The sequence below is a fragment of the Artibeus jamaicensis genome, unplaced genomic scaffold, assembly GCF_021234435.1.
Source record: "Artibeus jamaicensis isolate MK-2021 breed Jamaican fruit bat unplaced genomic scaffold, CSHL_Jam_final contig_76, whole genome shotgun sequence".
NCBI lineage: Eukaryota > Metazoa > Chordata > Mammalia > Chiroptera > Phyllostomidae > Artibeus > Artibeus jamaicensis.
Window position 1 is genome coordinate 10,782,486 of NW_026521954.1, and position 14,741 is coordinate 10,797,226.

At 37.3% G+C, this 14,741-nt stretch overlaps 1 pseudogene; it reads left to right on the forward strand.

Annotated features, from left to right (window-relative positions):
- Positions 1-14,741, forward strand: part of LOC119044313 (tropomyosin alpha-3 chain-like) — a 111,424-nt pseudogene that overhangs the window by 38,125 nt on the left and 58,558 nt on the right.

Genomic DNA, 14,741 nt, shown 5'->3' on the forward strand with positions numbered 1-14,741 from the left:
GTTATTAACATTTAATTTTGAAAAGTGATTTCTATTCTGACAAATCATTGCATGTATCAAATTTGATCACAATAGTTCATATATCACCTATCTAAATTCATTTTAAAATCTGGTTATAATTAAATGTTGTTAAAATAAAATTAAAGTAACTCTAATAGTTTTGGTGTTTTACTATAAACATTACCTGTCCAAAGTCAGAGTGTTCCATTGTTACACATAATATGCATTCACTAGACTTATCATTCATGTTTAATTGTAACTTGCAAACATGCTTTTTTTTTACTGCCAGTGAAATTCTTTTTACATCTGACAAGTCAAATGTGCAGTCTGACAAAGAAAAATAATACTTGACAAGGAATGTCACATAGATATGCCATTAAATGAGACATTATGTAATTCAATCTTGATAAGGGCTTTATGCAAAATTCATAACCTCCATTTGAGTCAAGCACTTCTATATTCATTTATCAGATAAGTACCACCTTGAGCAGTCTGTTTTTTATAACTGCGATCTCTGACCTATTTCTCATCTTTTTAAATTATGGTGATAGAAAAAGACTCCCAAATACTTAAAAACATTTTATCCTCAGTGGCATTTAAAAAAACAGTTCACTATTGAACAGTTGCTAAGTAGACTGTTCGAGAGAGGTATACAGGAAACTAAAAATAGCAGAATCTAGGGGGGGTGAGATTTGCATGAAGTTCAATCAAATTTAATCACAGCAGCACCACCTATTGGTTATTTTCATCAGTGTGCATTCTATCAATGCTGATTACGTTAAATAACAATATATTTTGAATTAATATTCACATATTTTCTTATGCTCAATTCATAGATTTTTGCTGAAACTAGGCAATGATTATCAAGTTCATCTCTTTTTAATAATAATATCTACCTAAGTATTTCTCTCTATATCCATGACCTTCAGTTTAATATTCTGAAAATACTCAGCATGTATTCCTTCTCACAAAATAGTGTGGACGGGCACATTTCAACTTATACTCCAGCATAGGATACATTTTCCCCTTAAAATAATGCCATGTCTCATTGTATTTTTCAGGGACTAAGTAATTTCATTTTAGAATAATCAAAAAGAGTTTTCTTATTTTAAAAAAATATTCCTTTACAGGCCTAAGTCACTGTTACCTCTCAGGATGCTAAGCCTGTTGTATGCAAAAATATTCTGACTGGAAGAGGGAGTAGAAATGAACATAATTGCTTCTGTTAACATAGGAATAGTATCCGTGACTCTTATTGGTCCTAATGTAGTCAAACTGTAATATAAGGCTGGGAAATCTTCTCTGGTTATCTAAATATGAAAAATTATAATATAAAATGTTATTAAATCCTAAGGAAGATAATGTGAACTGCAGACACATGGACATTGCTGGACATGCACAGCACGCACAGGGAGACGGAGCCATTCTCACATAGGAAAGTGGAAAAAGAAGCCTGATGACATTTTGTGAGACAACTCCCACTGACCTCTCACCCTTCCAGGCCATAGGGCGGAGCCACTGAGACTTTCACACACAATCTGTGCGGGACAGACTAGTGTTAAGTTAATAATCACAGGATGATTCCATTGACCCTCATATTCCAAACTCATTTACAGGGATTGGTAAATAAAAAGTCACTTCTCCTTATGGATGGTTGAAAGTCCCCTAAAAGAAGAACATTTTGTTTCATAATTACAAAATAAATTATCTGTGGCATAAAAAAAAGCTATTGCAAGTTTAGAACTTTAGCTGAAGAAGTGTAATTACAAAACAAGCACAGATGACTGTTTTTTAGATCATTTCCTCTTTTGGTAAGTAAAGAAAGATCAGTAACAGGGTTATAGAGCTGGAGAGTTTGCCTAACAAAGAACATCGCACACTAAAGCATTGGAAAGTCGTTGGCTAAATCCAAAAGGGCTTGCTTAGTCCAAAAGCCAGAAAACCCGGAGAAGGTAATACTTTTTTTTACTTGCTACAAATGTAGGTTACTAGTTGGAATACTTATCTAAATGTTTTGTTCATCTGTATTTATGAACACACAGATATTTGTTTCCTGAGGAGAACTCATTGTTATATCTCCAAATATTGAATTGTTTAAAAAAAAAGAAGGAAAACCAAATGACCCACTACGACTGACTGAGTTATGTCTCCCTCAAATTCACAAGTCGAAGCCTTAACCCTCAGTGTGACTATATTTGGAGAGGGCTTTAAGGATTTACTTCTGGTCAAATGAAATCATAAGGGTGGGCCCTATTCCCTAATCTTATTAGAAAAGAAAGAAATGGCTGAGAGCTCTTCTCTCCTGAGAGAGTTTGCAGAGAAAAACCCTGTGAGGACACCGTGAGCAGGTGGCCGCCTACTCGCCAGGGAGCAAGACCTCACTCAAAACCAGCCCAAATGGCACTTTGGTCTTGGACTCTAGCTTCCCAAACCCTGAAAAATAAAGTCCTGTTCTTTAAGCCACCAGGTGGAAGCCACTTGTCGCAGAATGGAACCCTCTCTGTCAATGGAGAAGCAGATCGAATGTGGAAGGCACCTCATTTCTATAATCCGTGCACGTTGGATTCAGCTACCTCGACTGGATCTTTGTTCTTTTTGTTATGGCAGCTCTAGCAGATGAGTGTACCAGCTTCTCCCATTCTCTCCCCAGTATGTTACTTTCAGATTTGTATTTGTGGAAGATGCCAACGCATTAAGTTAATCATGCATCTCACTGTATTGCCAACTGTTTGTTGCTCCTGAATTCATTCTCTTGTATCTTAAAAAGAAAATTCCCCTTCATCTCCTATGTGCACTCTCATTTCCCATCTCCTACAGAGTATCTATTGATACATGTGTGTATATTTTATATCATCTGTCTTAGTTAACTCTTGCTGCAGAGCACATTATGCTAAAACTTAGTGGCTTCTAGCAACTAACGTTTATTATCTCAGAATTTTTGTGGGTCAGGAGTCTACCCACAGCTGTAATTGGGTTCTCTGCTTCACAGTCTCTCTGCTGTCACAGATTTACCATCTCATCTGAAGTCTTGAGTGGAGAAGGATATTCTTCTAAGCTTATTTACATTGTTATTAGCAGAATTCAGTTCCTCGAGAATTGTTAGGCCGAGAGCCTCAGTTCCTCATTAGGTGTTGGCTAGATGCCACGCTCAACTCCTTTCCAGGTGAGTCTCAACAGAGTGGTTTACTTCATCAGTGCGTGCAAACTGAGATGGCGACAGACAAATGCCTGAGGGATTGAAGTCTGGTCTTTTATAATCTAATCACAGAAGTGAGATCTCATTACTTCTTGTCATACTCTATTTGTTATAAACCCTAAGATTATATCAGGAGGTGGAGATGATTGAAAGCCAAATCAGAAGTTAAGTTACATAGTTTTACATTGTACGTATATTTTCTTGGAAAAATGCATATTTATTTGAAGTATGCAGTTTTAGTCTTCACGAATGACACGTGATGTAGATGTGGTGCTGTTGTCACAGTCACTGCCCCTAACACAAGCACTCCTGCGACCCTACTTCCACCTGTAGCTCTTTCACTCTGCGTGTCTTCGTTTCTCTGTGCTTCTCCTACACACACACCCTTACAGATGTGCAATTCTGTCCTCTGTGTTCACTTCAATAAACAGTTATATGATCTATCCATGCTGCTGTATATCTGTTTTATCACTGCCTGCTACATGACATTGCTGGGAAACACTACTGTCCCCTTAATACAGAGTAATACCTAGTACAAAATTGATGGTCAATAAATAGCTATTGATTGATAAATAAAATTATATATACTCTGTGCTAGATGGCTCAAGTACCTGACTTCCTACTATAAGAATAAATTTCAAAGCTTTGAAATTTTTTAAATTTTGAAATGAAAACACACTGCAACTAATCCATGATTAGATTTGTGATATAAACTAAAGTTTTATGTTCATCCTGATGACTGATAATGCCACATTTTGAAAGCCTGTCCATATTTTGAAGAGAGCACTGGAATCTCCAGTTTCTTACTGGAAGTCCTGCCTTTATGGCTGAAGACCATCTCGTGGTCCAAACACACAAACACACACATACACACCAGCATGTACATACACAGGTGCGATCATGCACACCTCGATGAATTCTTTTTTCCCATGTTTGGTTACTGTGACAGTCTGCTAGACTGACTCCCTTTCTCTGGCTGCACATTCAGTCAAGTTCAGATATGCTTCCAGATACACAGTTTGTTCCTTTGTTTCACAAAATGGACAACCAGACAAAGGGTTTCAAAAAAATTAAATTTGAAGAAATTTAAGGTATTGACAAAAAGATGATCTGAACAGTATCATAGTTAAAAGGACAACTGGTTGGGATTAAGCATTAGCAAATTTTGTAAGAATCATAATTAATAATAGAAACTAAAAGTGTGGTATCACTGATTAAGCCATTTTAAGGCATTTCCTCAAGTTTGAGTCTCATTTTTTTAATCAGAAATAAATGACTTTTTTGATACTGCCTCTTCTATTCAGACTTTTGGGAGGAAAAAATGGCAGGAGATCATTTTTTTTCTTGGGTCCTTCCCTCAGAAATGAGAATAAATGGCTGTAGGCTGCCTCCTAATTCATTTTCTAAGACTTCCAAAATTGGATATTTCTAAAAAAAGAAAGGCATACTTTTTTTCACCAAATGCTTCCTCATAAAGTATAATTTCCTATCATACTATTTTGGTCTAAATGGTACAATTTGTTTGACTCACAGGGTCTAAGTCAGAGGCAGGTATTGCATTCCGCCAACGGACAGGTAAGTATGCCCATCATGGTGTGGACCAGACAGAAATATTGGCACAGTATCTAGTCCTAATCTTAGCTGGCTGTCACTGATAAAACTGCTGAAAACAACCTTTGTACTTTTAACTTTATACCCTTAATTCTTGAGCCGTCACTTGTGTAACGGTGGAACCCGCTCTCCCCATGGAGACCCGGAGCCCAGGGGACACCGCGTTGCTGTAACCTCTTTACTTCGGGTTCGAGTACTGGACTGGAGTTTTCATTCCGGTGTTCAGTGTTTCACAGTGTTAAAGAGTCACATTGAACTTTTTTGGGAAACTAAGTCAAAATTTTTCCCAAATATGTGATCTTTGAGTAATTTTGAATGTCTCTTTTTAATAAGTAAAAATGCTTTAACCAGTCTTTGTTCTCAAAATTCTAATTCAAGTCATTTTGCATGAGTACATTTCACCAAGCACCCTATATAATAAGCATGAGTTGCCAACTTCCTGCAATTCTGAGGCAATTTCCATATGTTACACTCTTATTATGTTCGTGTAGGCTAATTGATAATTATGCCTAAATTGGGGTTTTAGGAAATGTTACTTAATTTTGAGAAAAATGTACCTTTAACTTTTGTTCATAACTTTTTTCCCACTTAGGTACTTTATAATTCATTTACATCATATACAAGACCCTTTAATAGTGCGCTTGTGGCACCATATATTAATTTCTTAGTAATATTAATATTAAGTGAATATAATAAAAAGTCTCCAGTTGGGAAACAATTCTCTCTTCCTCTCAATCTCCAGATCCAACTCACAAAGATAATGTAAAATACGTCTTACCAAGGAGGCACATACAAAAAAACCAAAACCTTAGTGCTGTTCCCATGTTTATATTAGATGTAGGAAATGGCTGCCCTGGTCACAGCGCTATAGCGCCCTCCAGCGAAGGGCCCTGGGAGCACACCTGTTGTTGACACACGAGTTTATCGCTCACTGCAGATGTAAAGGGAAAACTCACACCAGAGTTCCTCTGCCCATAGTGTTGCCAGGCAGAAAACACTCCACTTCCCACTGAGCTCTCCCAAATTCTCCCCTCATCGGAGGTCTTCTGGAGGGGGTCACCATCTGTGTGATTTTAGGCCTTCACTCTCTCAGAAGTTCAACTTTCTCATCTGTGAGATGGATTTAAAGTCCCTTACATGTCTATCGCTGTCCCCAGATGCACCTGTTCCCCTGGGAAACCCAGACCCACTTGCATTAACCCACTGCCCCTGGATGAGAATATCTTTCTGGGCTCCCAGATGCCACACCACAAAAGGAAAAAAATGCTTAAAGATGCTGAGGTAAGAGGGAAATGTGTCAAAGCCTGGGGCCGCCTGTCTTCTGGCCTTCCCTGCTGGTGTGTTCAGTTCGGCTCTGGGATCTTTCAGAGGTCGACATGCTGCGGTGGGAGGTGAGGGGCTTGAACTAAATGATACTTGAAGTGTGACTGCAAAAGTGTGACATGCAACAGGCATTGAGAGACATCTCAGAGGTTGTTAAAAAGACTTATTAAATTTCCGTCTTGTGTGACATGATCTGGGGTCAAATGTAAGGACTTAGAGATTTGCTCTAAATGGGACAGTGTTGGGAAGCAGGGATAATGCTGCCATTTGCCATCCTAATAAATCAAACCTAGAAGAAGAAAAACAGCTAAAGCTGTAACTGGAAAAGAAGTAGCAGTCTCTCAAACTAGCAGGGATGGGGATGTTTTGTCATCTTGTCTGTGTGCACACATGACAATGACGAGGTCTTGTTTTTGTCTTGACTTGCCATGTGACCAAGGAGTCGCACTGATGTTGTGTGACATTGTTTGTGTTCAAACAGTGGCCAACACAGCCACGCTGGGCGCAGGTGCCTCTCATGGCAACAGCAGGTCTAGCTGGCAGTACCCAGCCAGTTCCTGCAAGTCAGGGCTCCTCTTCTCTCTCTGTGGTTACAATCACATCAAGGTTTTAGCCTTTTGTACGAGGTCACCCACCTCTTCTGGAAGGTGGAGATAAATGGAGAGACAGTGTGAAGCACCGTTCATTTGTGAAGCAGTGCCCCTCAGACACGGGTTCTGTGGTGGCCTTCCTGACTTGCCCCCTGTCCCTCCACAATGCCCAGCAACTTCCCACCTGAGGATTGTTCATTATCTCCACCCACGATCCTGAAATCATGTGCTCACAGTCACTATGCACGTCTTTGCTTCAACATCTCAAAAATAACTTCTTTCATCATGTCCCAAAAAGACAAGTTTCTTGAAATCAGAGACTATGTAGGTCGTATTTACCATTTCCTCTACCACATTAAAGGTCCATATTAAGTATTTAACAAATACAGAAATACAGAAAGCAAAATTCTGAAGTCCCGTGTCTTTTAATGTTCTCACTGTTAAATGTTCTTCTGAAGAAGGAAGTTTTCCTAGTTAGAAAGGTATTGTGAAGCAAAATAAATTCAAATCCCTCCATCCTAAGAGAGTGTTTAGACAGAATCTTATAATCCCTGAGAAACAGTGGCAGGGAAGAGAGGATCACTGTAGCCACTCTGTGTGGACATAATTTTGAGCACTATCCTATACTCTTTTCCAGTGCTCTATGTCTGAAGCAGTTTAATGAATTTTACATTTCAAGAAAAGAGTTAATCCTATGGCAGCCTCATTATTATAGGTTGAAGGTTTCCACCTAAGGACGCTCACCAGCAGAACTAAGAAAGCAATTTAGTTGATTGTAGGTGATTCATTCTGACAAATGTCATTCTATGACAAAGTGACCTGCCTAATCTTACGGCAGGCAGCACGGTTGCATGTAGGCAGAGATAACAAAACCAAAAAGAATGTTCTCTCTTGTGTGCCAGGAAGAGCCGATTGCCAGCTTCCCTCTTGGTGCCAAGGTTAGGCAGACTCTCAGGATCCTAGCACAGGATAAACTCAGGCATTTTTCTAGCTCACCCTTCATATGAAAGAAAGCTAAAATGATGAAATTAATATTTCTGTGACTATGCAGTGGGAGAGTTGACCATTATTTGGTATTGCAGTTATATGATAAGCATATTTTATCTAGGCACATAGTTTTCGGCTCCCCCTCTTTTTAAGTATATAAACCTTCAATGTGGGAGAGATACATCCATCAGTCAATCAGTTGCCTCTCACACATCCCCAAGTAGGGACCTGACCTGCAACTCAGGCATGTGCCCTGACTAGGAGTGAACCAGCGACCTGTTGCTTCACAGGCAAGCACCCAATCCACTGAGCCCCACCAGCCAGGCTAAATGCATTCATTTTTATATATAATATTTGCTATTGGCATATTGAGAAAATACTTGAAAACTAAAAGAAATTCTTTTTGGTATAATTTATTGATTATGCTATTATAGTTGTCCTATTCTCCCCTCCCCTTCATCCCCCTGTTTATCCCCCTTTGCCTGGTACTCCAATTCTTTCCAGCATCCTCCCACCTTTAGTTCATGTCCATGGGTCATACATATAAGTTTTTTGGCTTCTCCATTCCCTGTACTATTCTTAACCTCCCCCTGTCTATTTTGTACCTACCAATTATGCTTATTTTCTATACCCTTTCCTCCATTTTCCCCCCTCCACCTCCCCACTGATAATTTTCCATATGATTTTTGTTTCTGTCATTCTGTTCCTGTTCAAATTGCTTGCTTAGTTTGTTTTTGATTTTGCTTTTGTTGTAGTTTTAGGTTAGACTGTTGATAGTTGTGAGTTCATTGTCATTTTACTGTTAATAGTTTTGATCTTTTTCTTAGATAAATCCCTTTAACATTTCATATAATAGGGCTTGGTGATGATGAAGTTCTATAACTTTCCTTTATCTGGGAAGTACTTTATCTGCCCTTCCATTCTAAATGATAGCTTTTCTGGATAGAGTAATCTTGGATGTAGGTCCTTGCTTTTCACTACTTCCAATATTTCTTTCCAGCCCCCTCTTGCTTGTAAAGTTTCTTTAGAGAAATACACTGATAATTGTATGGAAATATCTTTGTAGGTAACTGTTCTTTTCTCTTGCTGCTTTTAATATTCTCTCCTTGTCTTTAATCTTGGATAATTTATTATGATATGTTTTGTTATGTTCTTCTTTGGCTCCATTTTTGGGGGGACTCTCTGAGCATCCTGGATTTGCATGTCTATTTCTTTAGCCAGATTTCAAAAGTTTTCTTTCATTATTTTTTAAATACATTTTTCATTTCTTACTCTTCCTTTTCACCTTCTGAACCCCCTATTTTCAGATGTTGGAATTTTTAAAGTGTCTTAAATCTCTCCTCATTGATTTGAATTCTTGCTTCTTCATTCTGTTCTGGTTGAATGTTTATTTTTTCCTTCTGGTCAAAATCTTTGATTTGAGCCTTGGTTTTCTTCCCTTCATTGATGGTTCACTGTAAATTTCCTTCATTTCACTTTGTACAGCCTTCACTCCTTTATTTTGCAGCTGTACTCTGTCATTTGAGTGAGCATCTTGATTACTAGTGTTTTGAACTCTGCATCTGGTAGGTTGATTACTTCCTCATTGCTCAGTTCTTTTTCTGGTGTTGGATCTGTTCTTTCATGTTTCTTTGTCTCCATGTGCCTGTCACCTTGTAAGGGGCAGAACTCTGGGTATTCACCTGGGCAGAACAACCCATTTTGCTGCGTTGTGGAGAGGTATATGGGGGAGGGATCAGAGAGGGAACAATGCTGGTTGCTCAGCCCTTGCACTGCTTTCAAGAGACTGGCAGTTTCTCCTGCTGCCACACCCCCCACAGATTTTTACAGCCAGAGGTTCTGATGCTTTATCTTGCTCTTACTGGAACCCTGCATTGTGTGGTCTGACTTACTCCCCAGTTGTTCCTCTTCTCCTCAGATAAGTGCCTTTAACATTTTATATAATAAGGGCTTGGTGAGGATGAACTCCTTTAATTTTATCTTATCTGAGAATCACTACATCTAAGATTACTCTATCCAGCAAAGCTATCATTGAGAACAGAAGGGCACTTTTCAGCTCCCTTGAAGATCAAGTTGCAAATGACTCCTATTGAGGAACTATGCCTCATGGCACTTCTGCATGTCCTATCTCAGTTTTTGTTTTGAACTAACCTTCGGAAGATTATTTACATAACAAACAGCCTTGGGAGATACTAATAGAGTCTCCTTCTGGGGCAGGGCAGATTGGTGTCTTGCCAGGGTAATAAAGATAATGGGATATAAAGTAAAGCACAGGGAATATAATCAACAATATTTTAATAACTATGTATGGTGCCAAGGGTATACCTCAACTATTGAGGGAAACAGTTTATAAAGTAGATGATTGTTTAAATGCTATGCTGAACACCTGAAACTAATACAAAATAATGTTAAATGCAAACTGTAATTGAAAAGAAAAGTATGTTTATCTCTGAGATCATTGTAAGAGAGGTTTGCTATAGTTCCTTAAGCTCAGTTGGGTCTTTAAGCTCAGCAGTCTTTGGCTATGATACATGCCCAAGGTATATGTAAGCATCTATAATTGCCCACCTGAACATGATTTCTGTGAAGCCTGGGGGCAGGGTGCAAGGGGACCCAATGCTATTTGGAAGCTATGAACTCTGCTGTGCCATGAGTAATAAAATCCTTTTTCTCAGGTTTCATACACCTGTGTCTTCTGCAAGCATCTATGAAACTGCAGCTGGCTAATCCAAGAGCTGTCAAGTAGGATAGAATACCAGACCCTCCACAGCTCTTGACTGCCCGGCTCATGTTTGAAAACCATACCATGTAGTGGAGATAAAAAACAAATACAGCATGCCTGGGCAGCAATGTGTGTTTTAACTCTGCCTTAGGCATGCCTTTTCTTATACAGACTTATCTTTATTATGTAGGGTAGTGAAAATAGCAAGGGTCATTTACACTGTTTCAGTATAGTTACTTTTTTGTGCACAATTCCAGTTATAGTTCCACAGTTATAGTTTTAGCTATAACTCTATTCCTTTTTTTTTCCCCTTCAGGTAAATTTAGAGATATTGGTGATTAAGCGAAAAGGATTATTAGTAACAGTCTTAATTACTTCTGTCAGTATACTTAAAAGAAAAGCAAATTTATTAAAATCTAATATTTTAAGGATTTCTAGCTATAAATTACTTGTAATTGACCATGTAGCTAGTTACGCCATATGCCATTAGAGTTCCACGGAAAACATGGGGATGGGTAATATCTAAGGCTTCTGTCAAAACAATAATTACTCTGTGCACAAGTTTGCAGTAAAAATGCATGAACGTATCATTTTCATAATTTAGAGAGAAATGCATATCTCCTTATAATTAATTTGCTACCAAGAAGTGACTTTTCTTAATGAGATTCTAACCAGAGATTTACTGTAAACTCTGAGATCCTCCTCTGTGACTGACACCAAAAAATAACACCATTTTTATGTTATGAGTGACAATGATTTATAAGCACAATGTCCAGGACACAAAGCAGGCAGCTGAAGGTGAGTTAACAGCTACAGTGAGGCACTGAATTATAGTTTTTTAGAGCATAGAAATCACTATGTCAGTTAAAAATTTTGGAATAAAAAGATTATAGGAGAAGAGTGAACTGAAAACTGAGATTTGACGACACCAGTCAGTTTCCCAGTTTGAAATGATAGTCTCTTTATGATAATTTATTCCTTAAGAAGGCATTACATCTTTAAATGAACTGTGAGCCATGGCACTCCATTTACAGAATATATGTCAAATTATGAAGAATCTAAATATGAATAGTGTTTCTTTTAAAAGAAATCATAAAACTAAGCTATGTAGTTGACATGAGGTTTTAAATAAAATGTCTGCTAATCTCAAATCTCTAATACATTCAATGGTAGAACAAATTATAAAGTTTGGCTCTTCATTTGACAAATATGACAAACAAATTAAAATTGTGTGGACATAGAACATACAGAAAACATATTGTGTCCCTTATGCCTGTCTCACTTCCCTTCCCCGTAAGGGCAAAATCCAATCCAGGGCCCTGGCAAACCAATCACATGAGCTTGGCTTTAGGCTGTTACTCTCACTTTTACAAAAAATACCCACTCGGTCTGTATACTTTCATGTTTATTAGCCTCAAAGGAAGGTTACTTGTCATTGTACTTATTTTTTCTTTATTTTATTTATACTTTAAAATTCATTTCCACATGCATAAAGAAACTTTAAAAACACCTAAGTCCCAGAGGGTTTTAGAACTTGTTGCTCAATAACAGGAATATTAATGCCAAGTATAAACAAAGAAAACAAAAAGGAATTGACATCTAAAGAAAAAGAAAACAAAATCAAAGTGCCAGTTCATTGCACTAACGCAAAGTAACAGTTCATATGTAAGCTCAGTTGGGTCAATGAACTGTCTTTCCAATCATCCATTGGTAGACCATTACAGGAGGGTACATGCTTTAGGGATATTGTTCTGGGTTGGTGAAATAGGTCCAACCATTGAACCACATGACTGAGGAGAATCTTCTTAAACCAACTGACAGCCTTTCAAAGAGTTCAGTGCCATGAGTGACACTCACTTTAAATGTGCAGGGTGCTATGAGGGTGATCATGACTAAGTAAAATAATTTGTTATATTCATTACAAAGTATAATTATTTGATTCTTAGCTGGGGTTGCCAGCACCATATTCCTCAATTGGATCATAGAAGAGTTGTTAACTGGCACTAGCAGACCACGGGTTAGCGAGTGGCAGTATCTGTTAATGACAGTGTGGACCACTTAGCAGGCACTCTGGCTTCTTCACATATATGAGTAAGAACCTTTGCTCAAAGATACGTTGTTTTTACTTTGGTAATTATGTTATGTTCCCCCTGGTTAGATAATAAATTGAACTAGCAATAGACAATTCTCAGGGAAAAAAGTCTCATCTTCCATTTCAAACAATTATTTGTCTTCTAAAACAATAATTATGTGTTGTCTTTCAGTAGCCCAACTACAACAATGCAAGAGTCTTATTTTAAAGACTTTTTACTCCAATGAAATGCATTTTAATATTTCATTGATTAAGGTATTCTGTGTTTCTCAATATAACATACCAGTGTATAATTCAAAATATATTTCTTCACTTATGCCTTATTTTCTTTGGAATATATACTATAATTGCAAGGGTATAATCTGACAATGTGAAAAATGTTAAACTAATAAAGCTGAAACACTGAGAACCTAAGAATAAGAAAGAATGTGATTATCTACACATTATATTTTATGAGTTGTTATAAACACATATATTAGGCCACATTTTGTCTCCGAGTTTTCTAACAGCCCATGGGATGAAGAAGCCCAACATTTCACAAAATGCATAAGGTGTAGAAGAAGAAGAAAAAGCTGCTCATACAAATCTAATTGTTTATGAGTCTAAGAAAAGGCAAATACACTTCCTAAGGATTCTTCTAGGTAGACATTTTACAATGTGTTATATAACAGATACATGATGTATGTATAACTTAGTATAACCCTGAAAGATATGGGAGGCCCTAGTTTTCCCAAGACTCCCCAATTTTAAAACTGAAAGGGCTTCATCCCTAAGAATTCCTAACCTCAGGCAATGAGTATGGTTGCTCCCACTAGCAGTAATCAGTAACAGAGTGTGTTCTATGCCTGGAATTTTTCCTTTTTCTTTTATTTTTATCATAGACCTGCAAACCACTGTTCTGTAGATATTTATTACAATCCAAGCAGTGATTCTTTATACCTCCAACACATACAGTTTTATATTTTCATAGATTTCCACTTCTGTTTCTGTTGAACGTTGTTCCATTCTGGATTTTCATATGTAACTCTCCATCTGGCTGAATTCAAGTACCCACTCATAACTTGTGAACTCCATAGAGCATTCTGAACAACAACAACAAAAAAGTTCTACAAATGTTAGATAAAACAAATTAAATGTATTAATTCATTCTAAACTACATTTTTATTTTAAATGTGTTAAGAACTACTCTGACTAAAGCGTTTTTGGAAGAGCTGGCTGAACCAGTCATATAATCTATGAGCATGAACAGCTCTGGAGTCACCAATCATTTTTCCTCTTCCACTTGCCGGAAGCTGTCCATGAATGCTACAGTTTGAACTTGTGAGATAAATATATGCAGATGTAGAATGACCTGAGAATCCATAAATGGTGCTGTACAGTAATGTATATGGGAGGAGGGCCACCACATGACATACCCATTCTATGTAAATAGGATAATGAGGAATTTCATCAAGAAACAAATTAAGCACTGACTTCTAAAAAAAAAGAATGGCTTTTTGTAAAGCACTGGGTTCATGGATTTATTTGAACAAAAAAAAAAATGTTTGGAATGAACGTTTTCTAGACAGGACCAGGAACCACCCCTGAGAATATGGACGTCTCTTGTAAAGCACAAAACAAAATACAGAACAAGGAGTCACTCTTCTGTCTCATAAGCCAGTTCATGCATTAATTAATTAATTAATTAACTAATGGGAGGCAGCAGGAACTGGATTGAATGATGTAGGAAGAATTCCCTGATTTTTAATTATAAATGTGTCAAAATTTGCATTAGGGAAGTATTTTTCCCCTAATGCATTTTCTTTTAATATTATAGTTTACATTAAAAAACCATTTCCTCCAGCTTTGATTTATTTTATGTTTATCAAATTGACTCAGTAAGCTTTGAGTAACTACTATATGTTAGACAAAATGATGGATACAATAAATACACAGATAAATAAAAAAGTGGCCTATTTGGAAGAAGCAGGTGTGTAATAAAAGACGGTTATGAGGTACTTCTGGTACTCAAGGAGCAGGCACATCATGATTTATGTCATTTTTATACACACAGACAGACAGAGTTCTTCAGACAGTTATCACTGTTCTACTCTTTATATACTTGAAGATACAAACATAGAAATGTAAGTAATGTAAAAAAAGTTTACATACTTTTTCACTGGTAGAGCCAAGATATATTTCTGGTGAAAAAGTAAAACGGTGAAGCTAGTTTGGAAAATA